Raw genomic sequence first — 12,330 nt, forward strand, 5'->3', positions numbered from 1 at the left:
TCCATAGGATGCGAACAATATCTGCATTCACTAACTTGCAATTATACGTGACTGGCTGGACGACGCAAGCCGGACATCAAATCAGGACAACGCAAACTACGGACACTGTCAGCAATCCGAAACTATTAAACACATCCCTGACAGATTCGTGGCTAACCTTTCCCTTCTCTTTTTTTTTACTTTGCATTAAACATATCCCCCCCCCCCTAACAGATTTTCGTGCACGCGATGAAGTGCAGGAGCTGAAACAGCTTACGCATTGCGGTAATAGTACGTCGGATGACGTCCTCCTCTCAGATGCCCTCTCGCCGTATACTTCCATAGTATAGTAAACTCAAAGCCTACTCCTCTTCCTCCAGAAAAGTGCCATGCGCGAAGACTCCTCTCCCTCTAGTTTTCGAAATTGCTGACCCCTACTCATATCACGTAAGGAACTCAATTCCGTCTGCCCTGGTCGTCCTTTAGCATAATCCGCGTTCAAGTTTCATCTCATGTCGGCTGTCCACTACAGTGAGACCAACGACTTCGAGCCGCCATCGACACCGCCACCAGCACCCAGTGATACTACCCGGTCGTGTCACCTTCGTTTAAGCATAGCCTCCTATTCGCTGCGAGATCGACCTATAGGGGGCGACACCGGTCACCTTTTTAGTGTGGATAACACGCTGGCCGATGTTCGGAGTTGGTTCTTTTCTGTAATTCTTCGGTATATTCACCGGAAGATCACTTGTGTCGCGATGGTACGCGATACTGTTCAGTTCCTCAATGCTCCACCTACTGCACTGAACGCAGAATAAACGTGTAAAAGCAGACGACGCGAGGAAGCTATCCACACTATACGGTAGTTCATCGTTTCTCCGCAGCGCGCCGACACCGTTCGATCTCGGAGGGAATCTACTACATGGCCGCCGAATGAGTCCGAAACACACAGATGCCGGTCGTCCAGAATCGTGTCGATAGTTGCCTACGTTGGTGATATCCCTCGATGCGATATCAGCAGTATTGGTCATGACGCCGTCCTCCTACACACATATTGCAGATTACAACCGGTGGCGTCTGACAGGCGGAGAAATGACATGACACCCAAAAGAGACTGTAGAGTGCCTAGGCAGACATGTACCTAGGTAACCCAGTTCCCAGTTTCCCAGTTACTCTGAGGAAGGAATGCGCCGGAAGGTGTTTCGTAAACTTTTGTCCAGCACTGTGCCAAAGCTAACTGGCACGGCGTCTTTCGATAACCACTGGCTTATCGAGCGATGACAGAGCCTGCACAGCGTGCACCCATCCAGGATGCTTATAACTCCGTAAAGCACTGTAGAGCAACGTATGCACCGAGCAGCGTGTACACTTACGGGGTAGGCGAAGGTTGTCACTGCTCTGACTCTCCGTGTTTCCGACGCTAGGAAACTGTAGTATTATAGGAGGCTATGGTTTAAGCAAAGCGGTCACACGGTACTCGTGCCTATATTTTGAAATCCGAATGACAGCAATACATGACACACACACAAGCTTCCTTCCTTTAAATCGACGCCGCAAGCAACTGTAATAGCATTGGTACACTAAAAGGGCAAGCTAGCAGAGCCACAACGGCGCTCCTTTCCCGATGCAAAGCCAACACGTCTGCCCGCACAACCGAGCCATACACCTCGTCATACTACTTACGCTCTATATCCTACATTTATAAGCGGCACTCTATGAATTGTGCAGAATCACTTCCCACACATTCATATATTCATCGCGCGCACTTCTGAATATCGCCGATGTGGCCTCATCAGCGCACCCTATAGCGTCCGAGCTGATTACCTCCGCGAGCCAGACGACCGCTTTTACGGTTGTATCGCGGACAGGAACTTCCCCTGCGTGGATAGAAAGAGTGCGCTATTTGGTGCATTTACGACAACGTTTCACGGTGCCAGTTTACGAGCTCGCGTGTGTCCATATCCAGCTACCGTGCGGGAGAATGCAACGAGATGGGGACCTGGAGGCGACTGTTTCAAGTTGCCGTACAATATCTACCCCTGTATGGCTGCGTTTGATGGGGACCTGATTAGGTGGTGATGACGTTCCGGGTTGATTTGTTGAGGCGATAAAGAAGGCGTAACGGTTCTGAACAGTCACAGCACGTGGAAAGCCTCAGAGCCTGGCGGAGACCAGCTTCGGTTTTAGTTTTCCACTTTCCTACAGTGCACTGCGCGCTTGAGGAAGACTTCAGCTATATCGCGCTGGTTTCTCGCAGTCTTCTTGGGTTAGGTGGATGAAGTAAAGGTCGCAACGGATGAGCAGGACAAAATACGATAAATATCGTGTACTCGACCATTAGTGCGGTATGTTTCACGATCTCTGTTTTGTTTTTCTTTGTTACTTTCTTTTCTTCCTTCACGTGTTCGCAGTCGCTTGCCGTATCACTCATTTCATCGTGCTGGACACGGCACTTGCGCTTCGCCGGTACGATAAGCCCTGGTAAGTAGTGGTGATGCGCAAAGCTCCTTGCAAGCAAAAAAGAAAAACAAAACAGAGATCGTGAAACATACCGCGATAAATCGCGTCTGACATTTGAGGGAAGAGATATCGACGTCACTGTCGCTCTTTTGCCGATCACTTGCGCTTTGCAGCACACGGCAGAGCTGAAATAGTTAGGTCTGTGGCGCGCTGTGATTACTTTTGTGCTTCATCAGTGATCCGAGCGGATCATGCAGAGATCAGGCTTTAATATCGCAATTGCGATGTGCTCCCTAAAGTTAATAATTAAAAAGTTGATCTCAGTTAACAACATCTCTGTTAATTAGTTCCATAATTGAAAAAATACGGTTTCGTAGTAACAGCCCGGTCGAGTAATCCAATGACAAAAGTAAAAGCGTCCTAAGGCATACTTCCGTACTTCCGCCACAAGCTGGGTTAGAGTAACACAATGCCATGCCCTTGCTGTAATACTCCAAGCACTGTACAGCACCTTCTCATCGACTGCCAGAAGTATTTCACTGAGCGACGCGTCCTCCAGCGCCAACTTGAAGCCACTGGGACACCCTCACTTGCCCTTGCTCAGCTGCTTGAGCCTCCGGTCAATCCTGCGCGTCAGCTACGAGCTCTTCAAGCCCTCATCACCTTCTTAGGAGCAACAGGGCTCGTGCGTGAACTCTGAACATTCACCATCTTCTTCCCCTCAAGCAATGGGATAGGGTGCCGCCTCAGCGGCGAAACATCCCACTACATCATCATTACTTATTTGTTGTTGTTGTTGTCCTAAGGCAACTCCTCTTTTTGTGATTCTTTTTTGTAGATAAAAAGGAACACCCTGTATATGTAACATCTTTTCAGCGCTCTCCCCCTATTGGAAAAAGCACCAGAATCATTCTGGTGTTTTCTGTGATTTGGGACATTCCTGGTGTTTTCTTCTCTGATGCTAACATCAGAATTCCCTGGTGTTCCTAGTGTCTTTTCTCTAATGTTCCTCACCAGGATCCCTGATGTGTGTGCTTTGGTGTTGCACACCAGGGTCCCTGGCGTTTTTGTGATGCTCCACTGTTGAACATTATGATGTCTCATGCATTCAATCCCGTGATGGACTTGGTTCCTCAGGACCCTCACGAGGCACTAAAAGCTGTGCATAGTTGAAGACGTCAGAGAGAGACAAAAAAAAAAAAAAAAATACAGGACACAGGACATGCGTTTCCTCCACGCTTCGGTTTCCGCTACCATGACCTGTTCCCGGATTTCTCTGCCCGATAGACCTGTCGAAGTACTGTCCAGGAGCATCACCGGAATTTTGTATTTGTCTTGGAGCCTTCGAGTCCTGAGGTACCGCCGGGTCGTTATACCCATAAATAAAGTCATTTTGTACACTATCCTTGCCCAGCGTTGCTATTCCCTGTGAATCAACCTGTTCTCATACGTGGCTTCTGCTAACCGCCTCTCTTGCCTCGAAAGAGGAGAGGCCGAGGTCTCTTATTACTGCCTCATTTGGCGTTGACCTGTGGCTCCGTAGGGTCATTCTGTCGATCTCTCTCTGCTTTCTTTCTAGAAATTCCCTTGTACCTGAAGATATGCACAGGACTGAGTTAGCATATGTTATTGTGGGTACTACCACGGTTTTCCATACCTCACGGACCACCACTGCTTAGTGAAGCTCCACTGGGCCAAGTTATTCAAATATCCCGCTGCTCTTTGAGCTTTTCCTCGCAATCTTTGTTCATAGCCCTGGAGGTCATTTTGTGTGAGTTCTATTTCCACGCCAAGGTAGGTATATGTTTCCTGGCATGGAATGCATGAGTCTTGGATTGTGAGCTCCAGGCTGTTCTCTTGTCCTGCTAAACACATAACCGCAGATTTCGTGGTGTTGAAATGTAGACCTTGCCCTTCTGCCCATTCTCCACACTGATTAAGCATTTCCTGAAATTCCTGTTTGCTTTCGACTATCGGTACTAAGTCATCCGCGCATAGTAAGCCTGGAATTCTAACTACCCTTCGGGTTCCAGCCTCCCAATAGTTCAATTTGACCCCCATGCCTGACTTTGTAAGGTTATCTTCCAGCTCCGCCATGTACAAGTTGAAGAGCACTGGGGACAACGGGCAGCCCTGTCTTAGCCCCTTCTTAATTGCAACTGTTCCTGTCAATCGTCCCTTCCACTTTGCTGCTGCAGTGGCGCCATCATGAATTGCCTGGATGATGCTTGTGATCTCCTCCGTAGTGTTGTATCTCTTCAGTGCTTGCCAAAGTGCGTCGTGTAAAACCGAGTCATATGCTTTCTTTATGTCAAGGAAGGCTAGGTATATGCCTTCCTTGTACTTCTTCTTTATATCCAATATTTGTGTAAGTATATAGATGTTATCTTCCAGCCTTCGTTCTTTCCTGAAGCCATTTTGCATTTCACATAGAATTGCTTTGTCTTCTATTTCTTCTTCTAGCCTGCCTGCTATTATTCTTGCAAAAATTCTGTAGATGGTAGGTGTTACTGCTATTAGGCGATAATTCTGTACTCCTGCCATGTTGTCTCTATTTTGCTGTCCTCGTGCTTTCGAACTGCATCTCTATGCTTAGCCAGTGCTTCTTTTCGTTTCTTTATGCTCAACTTGACTTCCCTGTCCCACCATTTCTTCAGTCTGCAGACACTAATGCCGACGGCGCTGTCGCTGTCTTATGTGACAAGGAGAGCGTAAAGCTTCGTTTTCAAACTGGAGTGAAAGCCGCGAAAGCGTGTCAATTTCTACACTCAAGGGAATTATTTGCGAAGCGAATTATCGTTCATTCCGGAAAAAAAGTTGCGCTAACGACCTCATGATAATTGTGAATGGCAGCTTCCATGGTAACAACGCGTAGTGCTCGTACTCTTGCGCCTGTAGGTCTGGTGTCTGTGAACCACACCAGACCGCTCTAACGGTCACATTAAGACGCCACGTCTCTCTAGTGCCCACACCATGCATTCTAGAAGGCACCAGAATCATACTGGTGTCGTAGTAGGCCACTCTACTGTTGACATCAGGAGAATCCGACAGCACCAGATCCACCCTGGTGTTGCACCGGACAATATTGATGTGCACATTAGAAACACCAAAAGAGTCTAGTGTTAACACCAGGAACACCAGGAAACACCGGAATAATTCTGGTGATTTTTTCAATCGGAGAGCAAAAACGTGGGGCAACTTTAAGAGCCTTTTATCCCGACCAAGGACGCCAGCAACCTGGTGGCAGGGTACAAGTTGCTTAGACACTGAAAGAACCCTCAGGTGACAAAATTAACCCACAGACCGACCACTGTCGCGTCCCTCATGGTCACAGCTATCTCGCGACGTAAAGCCAAGAATTGTTATTATCGTTATGAGCCGTGTACACAAACTGACATCAAGAATGTTCCCAAACGCCCAGTAGAAACGCACGAACAGCTTTGCCAAATATTGGCTGACTTCTCTCAACACTTCAAAACAACAACAACAGCAGCTTTGTGGAGAGAGAGAGAGAGAAATACATGATGACGATGATATGGGGATGACTTCCGCTCATTGAGCAGTATGCTACCCCATTGCTATTGGGGGAAAATGAGAGGATGGTGATGAGGATGATGCTGACGACGCTGACAGGATTTTAGAGAGAGTCAATCAGGCCGGTAGTTTGCAGAAATGTGATGAAGGGTCGCAAGACGGACATCTGCTTTCGTGTGTCCCATGGTCCCAAAATGAGTCTGAGGTCAAGGGGTCGGCTGTCAATCCGCGCAAAGTCGTTTGCCAACAAGTGACGCTCCCTCCGATAAGTGGGACATGCGATGATCACATGGTCCGCGGTCGCTGGCACACCACACTCCGGGCACAAGGGACTACTGGCACACCCTATCTGGCAACGGTAGTACGGCGAAAGGGCAACATTCAGCCGTAAGCGATGTAGGCGATGTAGCTTTGTCGAACCATAACATTTCTATCTCGAAAAACAATCTTGCATAGGGTGCGTCACGTAAGACTAACCAGAATTTTTATAAAAAAAAAAGCTATGAGACCAGCATATATGTTGTTTTTGCAGTTGTGTTCTACGGTCAGGTGGACATCCTCTCTAAGAAAGGGCGCAACTACAAGATGACTAATAACTTTTTAATTAAGGGATTTTGTGGGCAAAAGGGAGGTGGCAGATTGAGAGACTATTTTAGCTGCAAGCTATTTCACGTCTAACAAATCCTGAAACACGCGCGTACAAAATACATAATATTTACATATTTATTTATATAACGTTTAAAATATCCATCGCCGAATTTTGATATGCAAATGAGCCGAAACCGGAACCGCGACGACCGGGAACGCGGGGAGTACAGCGCTCACTTCACGTCAGAGGGCCACGCGATTTGGAGCGGTGGAGATAATTGGGGTAGGCGGTGCCGCTCAGCTGGTCAGATAAACCGCTTCGCGGCCCAGATAAGCCTCCGTCCGCGTGGGTGATGCGCTCCTCAGGCGCGCTTCTTTGGTTTCGGCTCATTTGCATACCAAACACTTCGGGGATTAATAATTTAGCGCACGTGCGTGCTTCACGATTTTTCTTAAACGTGGAATGGTGTTCAACGAGGATAGTCTCTTATTCTGATCTCCCGCCTTCCCCAAAAAACCCCGAACTAAAAAGTGAATTAGTGAATTTAAGATAATTAGTCATCTTGTAGTTGCACACTTTCTTCGAGAGGATGTCCGCCTGGCCGTAGAACTCAACTGCAAAAACAATATCTATGTTGCTCTCATAGCTTTTTTTTTAAATAAAAATTCTGGTCAGTCTTACGTGACGCACCCTGTATATGGGACTATCATATTGCTTTTCATCCGAAGCATATACTTAGGGGAAACAAGATATAGGGCAGCCCCCCCCCCCAAAAAAAAAAGCGCGTTCCAGAGGTCCTTGCCCAGAGAACTCTACAAACTGTCGTCAACATGAATTAGGCTTAGTTACATTATACGGCTACGAATTTGAGCTCGCAGTCGGCCCAATTTTTCGTCGTTTATAACCACTCCACGCGAGCCAAAGAAGCAAAAAGACGATACACTCTCCCATATCGTATTGTAAATTTGTTGACGATGAAAAATGAACACGTGTGCAAAACTTCTCCCCTTACTATAGAGAACGTTCTCTCTGTGTCAACATTTCTCGAGTTTTTGCTTTTCGGGAAGCGAAGGGGCCACGTGTGAATTCGCGCAGACGAAAAGAAGCAGAGCGACAGGAAAAATAATTCGCCAAAGCTTTGTCTGGCGAGAGCGAAAACGACGGGCTCTCGGTGAGTCCAGCGAAAGAAACGCATTGGGAGGGGAGTGAGATATAATTAATGTGCATGCGAATAAGGTTTCGCGTTATTTATGAAAATTAGCATAGCTGTTGCACAGTCACAAATGAAGAATGTCCATTAGAGATGTCCACAAGTCAGTGGAATGTCCATTCTTCTGCTGAATATGATAGCAATGTACAGCCGCCATCACACTTGACTGTAACACGCGAGCGCGTGCCATTGCGGAGCCGCCAGCGCCGCGGTGCGTTAAACCCCGGGTTAGAGAACATCCGAGACGTAGGTCTGGGACTGGGGTCATGATTCGCACTCTCTCTACTTCGCACACACACACTCACCACCGGCTGTGCCGCATAGGAGCCGCGACCTAGCCTCAAACCCAGCGGCCAACGCTCTGCGGCGCGGGCGCCTGTGCACGCGGTCGCGCGTTACTTTTAAGTCTGACGGCGGCTGTACTACTTCAAAGTGCACGAATCTGAGGCAACGTCTGTTACGTGGTTGCTAATAGCAAGATTTTGCAGCGATCTTGATCAGTTGCTGTAGTCATGCGGCTTCCTCTGGCAGGGACTACTCGATACCGCAGACGTTTTTGTGAACAAGTTCGTTCGTCTGTTATATTTTCCAAAGGCAGGCTCCTACATAAGCTCTGAGCTGTCATGCAGGGACACGCAAGCCGTGGGTGCGTTGGCGACCCATACGCATTGCCTCGAAAAGGAGGAAGTAAATGGAGGAAAAAAGAAAGCCTATTTCATCTGGCGCATATTCTCGGAAGGAAAACAAAGGCATGACAATCCCTTACAAGGCGGTGACAGTCATGTCCTGTTTATATAAGAGCTGCTAATTCTGTCGTCTCTTCTTCTGCAATAAACCACATGCGGCCACACCCTGGTGGGTGGTGGCTGCTTCCTTCCCGACGTTCCTTGCGCGTTGGGCGAAAGGGCTGCGTATAAGGACACTACAAGAGTACAAAAATGCTGCTATACGGTAGAATAGAAAATGTTGATTTTAGGTACTGACGTACCCTTGCTTCTGGCCCCACACAACGCCACGCGTCACGCGCTATCTGAGTCACGTCGTAGCTGAGATCATCTTCCGCGGGAAAGAATTGAAGATATTCAACTAAAAACACATTTCCTGTCTTGCCGGCCTTCAGCATAGAAAGAGCTTCGTTTACACTCAGTACTGAAGTACTATACTTCGTCAGCACATGCGCAGCGCGCTGTTTCATGTGCGAGTCATTCATCGACGGTTTCCTTCAAGATATCGGGGAGGACAATATGTAATAATAATAATTCGGGGTTTACGTCGCGAGACAACTGAGATCATGAGCGACGCCACAGCGGTCGGTCTGTGGATTGCTTTTGCCCACCTGAGGGTTCTTTAACGTGCGATGAAAGCTCATCACACGGCACCCCGTTTTTAACGTCCCTCGCGGAAGACGGCGTGTCTAAGCAACTTGTACCCTGCCACCAAGTTGCTGGCGTCCTCGGCCGGGTTCGAACCCGCGATCTCGGGATCAGAAGGCGAACACGCTACCGACTGAGCCACCGAGGCCGGTGGACAATATGTATTCTGAGTTTTTGGGCCCTTGGGTTCTTCCTTCGTTAAGTGACCTTCTGTCAGTCTTTCGCAGTCAGTTTGTCTCGAGAGTCACATATATCTTTCTGCGCTTGTTCCTTATTATTTTTGCTTCATTGCTTTTCATGAACATGCAGCACGCAGCCTCTGCTTTTCTTTGTCTAATTTCAAGCTATAAAAAATATTGTTTTGATAAAGTGAGCGGAACCAAGAAAAACAGTGACTATATAATCTTGGAATAATGCTTCTTTCATAATTTCAAGTTCGCATTGTCACTTTAGTAATCGCGATTACTCCCAACTAGAAAACAACGAACACTTCCAGCGATCACAATCGCAAAACACGTGACGTTTTCCGCAAGTCCTGCTCATGTCACAAAGGCACTTGTTCAGTTCCTGCGGATCTGTGGCCTTCTGGGTGAACTGTGATCAATTTCGTGTTTGTTTTCGTTTTTGTTTGTTTGTTTTTCTTTTTGTTTGTCTTTCTTTTCCTTTTTTCCTTTCTTTCCTGGGAATAGCAAGCCGCTTGTAGCGGTTGCTAACCTTTCCCTCCTACTTTTTTAATACAATAAACATATCCCCCCCCCCCCTGCTCATGCGCATGTCATCCGTGAAATATGGACGCTAACAAAGGCGACAGAAGAAAGAAAATGTTCCTCCAAGAGAAATGGCGCGACCGAAGCTGCGAAATTAATTGGCGGGTAAAAAGTATAAACGTTTTTACGCTGCAAATGCAAAACTGTCCCGGAGGGTCTTATCGCGACAGCGGTCTAACCAGACTGTTACAACGGTTACAGGGAACATGAGACATAGGGAGGGAATTTATGTGGCGAAAGGAGGGAGGAGGGCGGGAATATGGTGGCGTGGTATGGTTAGAGTTGGCGTCTGGCCCTTTCGAGATAGGAGCAGCGAGAGACATAAAACTGAAGGGGGTGTGAGCACCCTAATCATTTGTATCGTGAGATATTAGGAAAAAGAAAGGGAGCGTAGATTCGCTGAAAGTGAACGTTTCCTCGTCCTTTGCTTTATATGCTTTCACTTTCAGATAAGGAACACTAAGTAGGGGCGTTGGGAAGGTCGGTATGGCACGTAGCTGTAGAAAAAAAGGAAGAAGAAGCATTTCCTAGGGGACCTATTCCTGAGTGGAGCAGGCGTCACCGTCACAAGATGATTGGTGCCACCCCTCAGTTCCCTGGTGCCTTGTTTGTAACATACGAAATACTACCATAACGTAAAAGCGCTAAAACCAGGACGAACACAGACACACACAACATCGAGCGCTCACTTTCAACAACTTTACTGACATGTCACATGGCAAGTGCTTATATTCATTGCAACAGGAACTCCCTTTCCCTTTCAGATATCGAAATACTTTCCGAGCTAACACACGTGTTGCCCGCTTTCTTGATCAGGCAAGCCTCCCAGATCTCTCGATCTCTCTGCCTTTTATATCTCCCTCTTACCTCTGTTTTATCAAAAATGTCATCACAGCCGCACTCTCTTGTGTGTATATACAAGTTACCTTGTTTACTATTTTTACAATTTTTTATGTTCTTACGAAGAACATAAAAATTTCGTTATCTTATCTTTCGTTATAAAGCTTTCGTTAGTACGAAATACTAGTAGCAATGCTGTTCATTTCATCATCACTAGGCTGACCTACCACACCTGTAAATAGTATGTACCTTATCATCCTCCTTTAGCACGCGTCCCCAGTGTTCTTTTTCAAATGCCTAGCATTAAGAAAGTACAACAGTAGCCTCAAGCCCCACCTTAGTCTCAACAGTTATCGCTCCTGACGTCATTCTAACGTCAGAGCGTAATGAAGTTGTAAGACTGTTTGTCGAAGGTATAAAGGATGGTAATTTTTGCTGAAGACTGAAGAATTTGGGAATCGGTAATTTAGACCAGTACACCGACTTTGCTTTTCTCGACTGATATTGCGAGAGCAACGTGATTAAGGCCTGGTAACGATTGCCATGCCCAATTAAGGTGCCTCCGAAATGGGTGTGGGTGTCATTTACTAAATAATCGTGCGTTCTGTGGCATGTCTAGGGCTATACAGGCGTGCAATACAAACACATAGTACCGCCGTGCTCTCCTTCGAAGTCTGCACGCGCTTCGATTACCTGGACGCCAACTTTCTTCTGTTCAATAACTTTAAAACCCGAGACTGGGGAACGAAAAACGACAACACGGACAAGGTCTAGAGACCTTGTCTGTGTTGTCATTTTTCGTCCCCTAGTCTCGGGTTTTTAAGTTATGGATCTATACTACCAGCTGGCTTGCTACCTCTCTATCCTCTCGATTCTCCTGTTGACGCGCAGCATTCGTGCTGTGTTGCGGGCCGAGTACCGCTTCGGTCATGCTGATGACCGTTCACCTCTCTCCTTCTGCGAAGACGATGCCAATGCACGAGCCACATGTGACCTTGATCGAAGACGAAGGGAGCTCGCGTGTAGTGCGTAGTATCTTGGTGTGTTGTATGCATGCGCACAGCGACTGGTTAATTAAAAAAAATAATAATTCATAGCTCTGTGATGAGGCTCAGAACTGGAGGACAATGGTTCAGGCCCGACTCACCGCAGTGAAACGATTTTGCAAGTGAGCTCACGTGATGATTTAAGCTCAAGTCTCGCTGGTTCAGTTGAACTAGTTGATAGTAAAAAAGCATCCTGTCTAAAAGGATCAAGCTTTGCGCTATCAGTGCGGCATCGTGACCTTTCGGCACAATGCCGGAAAAAGGACTTCAGCGTCTCTTGATGAAAGAGTACTGTAATTGACCAAATAAACGCATTCGTAAGGCCACCAAGATCTGACCGATTATATAAGGGTAATTTACTCAGGCACGTACCTCGACAAATAATTATGCTGGCTAGTTTCTTGGATGGAAGCTTATAGTAGGAAACACACACCTGCTTTGCATGTCAGAGCGGCAGATCTCAAGAGTGACACCGCAGAGAACCTGTGAACAACGGAGAATAGAGGAAATTGTAAGTTCCGTAACCGACAAG

General features: G+C 47.1%; 1 long non-coding RNA gene across 1 annotated transcript in view; it reads right to left on the reverse strand.

Moving 5' to 3' along the window:
• Positions 1-12,231: 12,231 nt before the first annotated feature.
• Positions 12,232-12,330, reverse strand: part of LOC135396174 (uncharacterized) — a 127,215-nt gene continuing 127,116 nt past the window's right edge. The window contains exon 4 of the long non-coding RNA XR_010423343.1: positions 12,232-12,281. This is a non-coding gene — a long non-coding RNA (uncharacterized LOC135396174). The remainder of the gene's footprint in view (positions 12,282-12,330) is intronic.

Source organism: Ornithodoros turicata, chromosome 5 (assembly GCF_037126465.1).
Source record: "Ornithodoros turicata isolate Travis chromosome 5, ASM3712646v1, whole genome shotgun sequence".
NCBI classification, from domain to species: Eukaryota; Metazoa; Arthropoda; class Arachnida; order Ixodida; family Argasidae; genus Ornithodoros; species Ornithodoros turicata.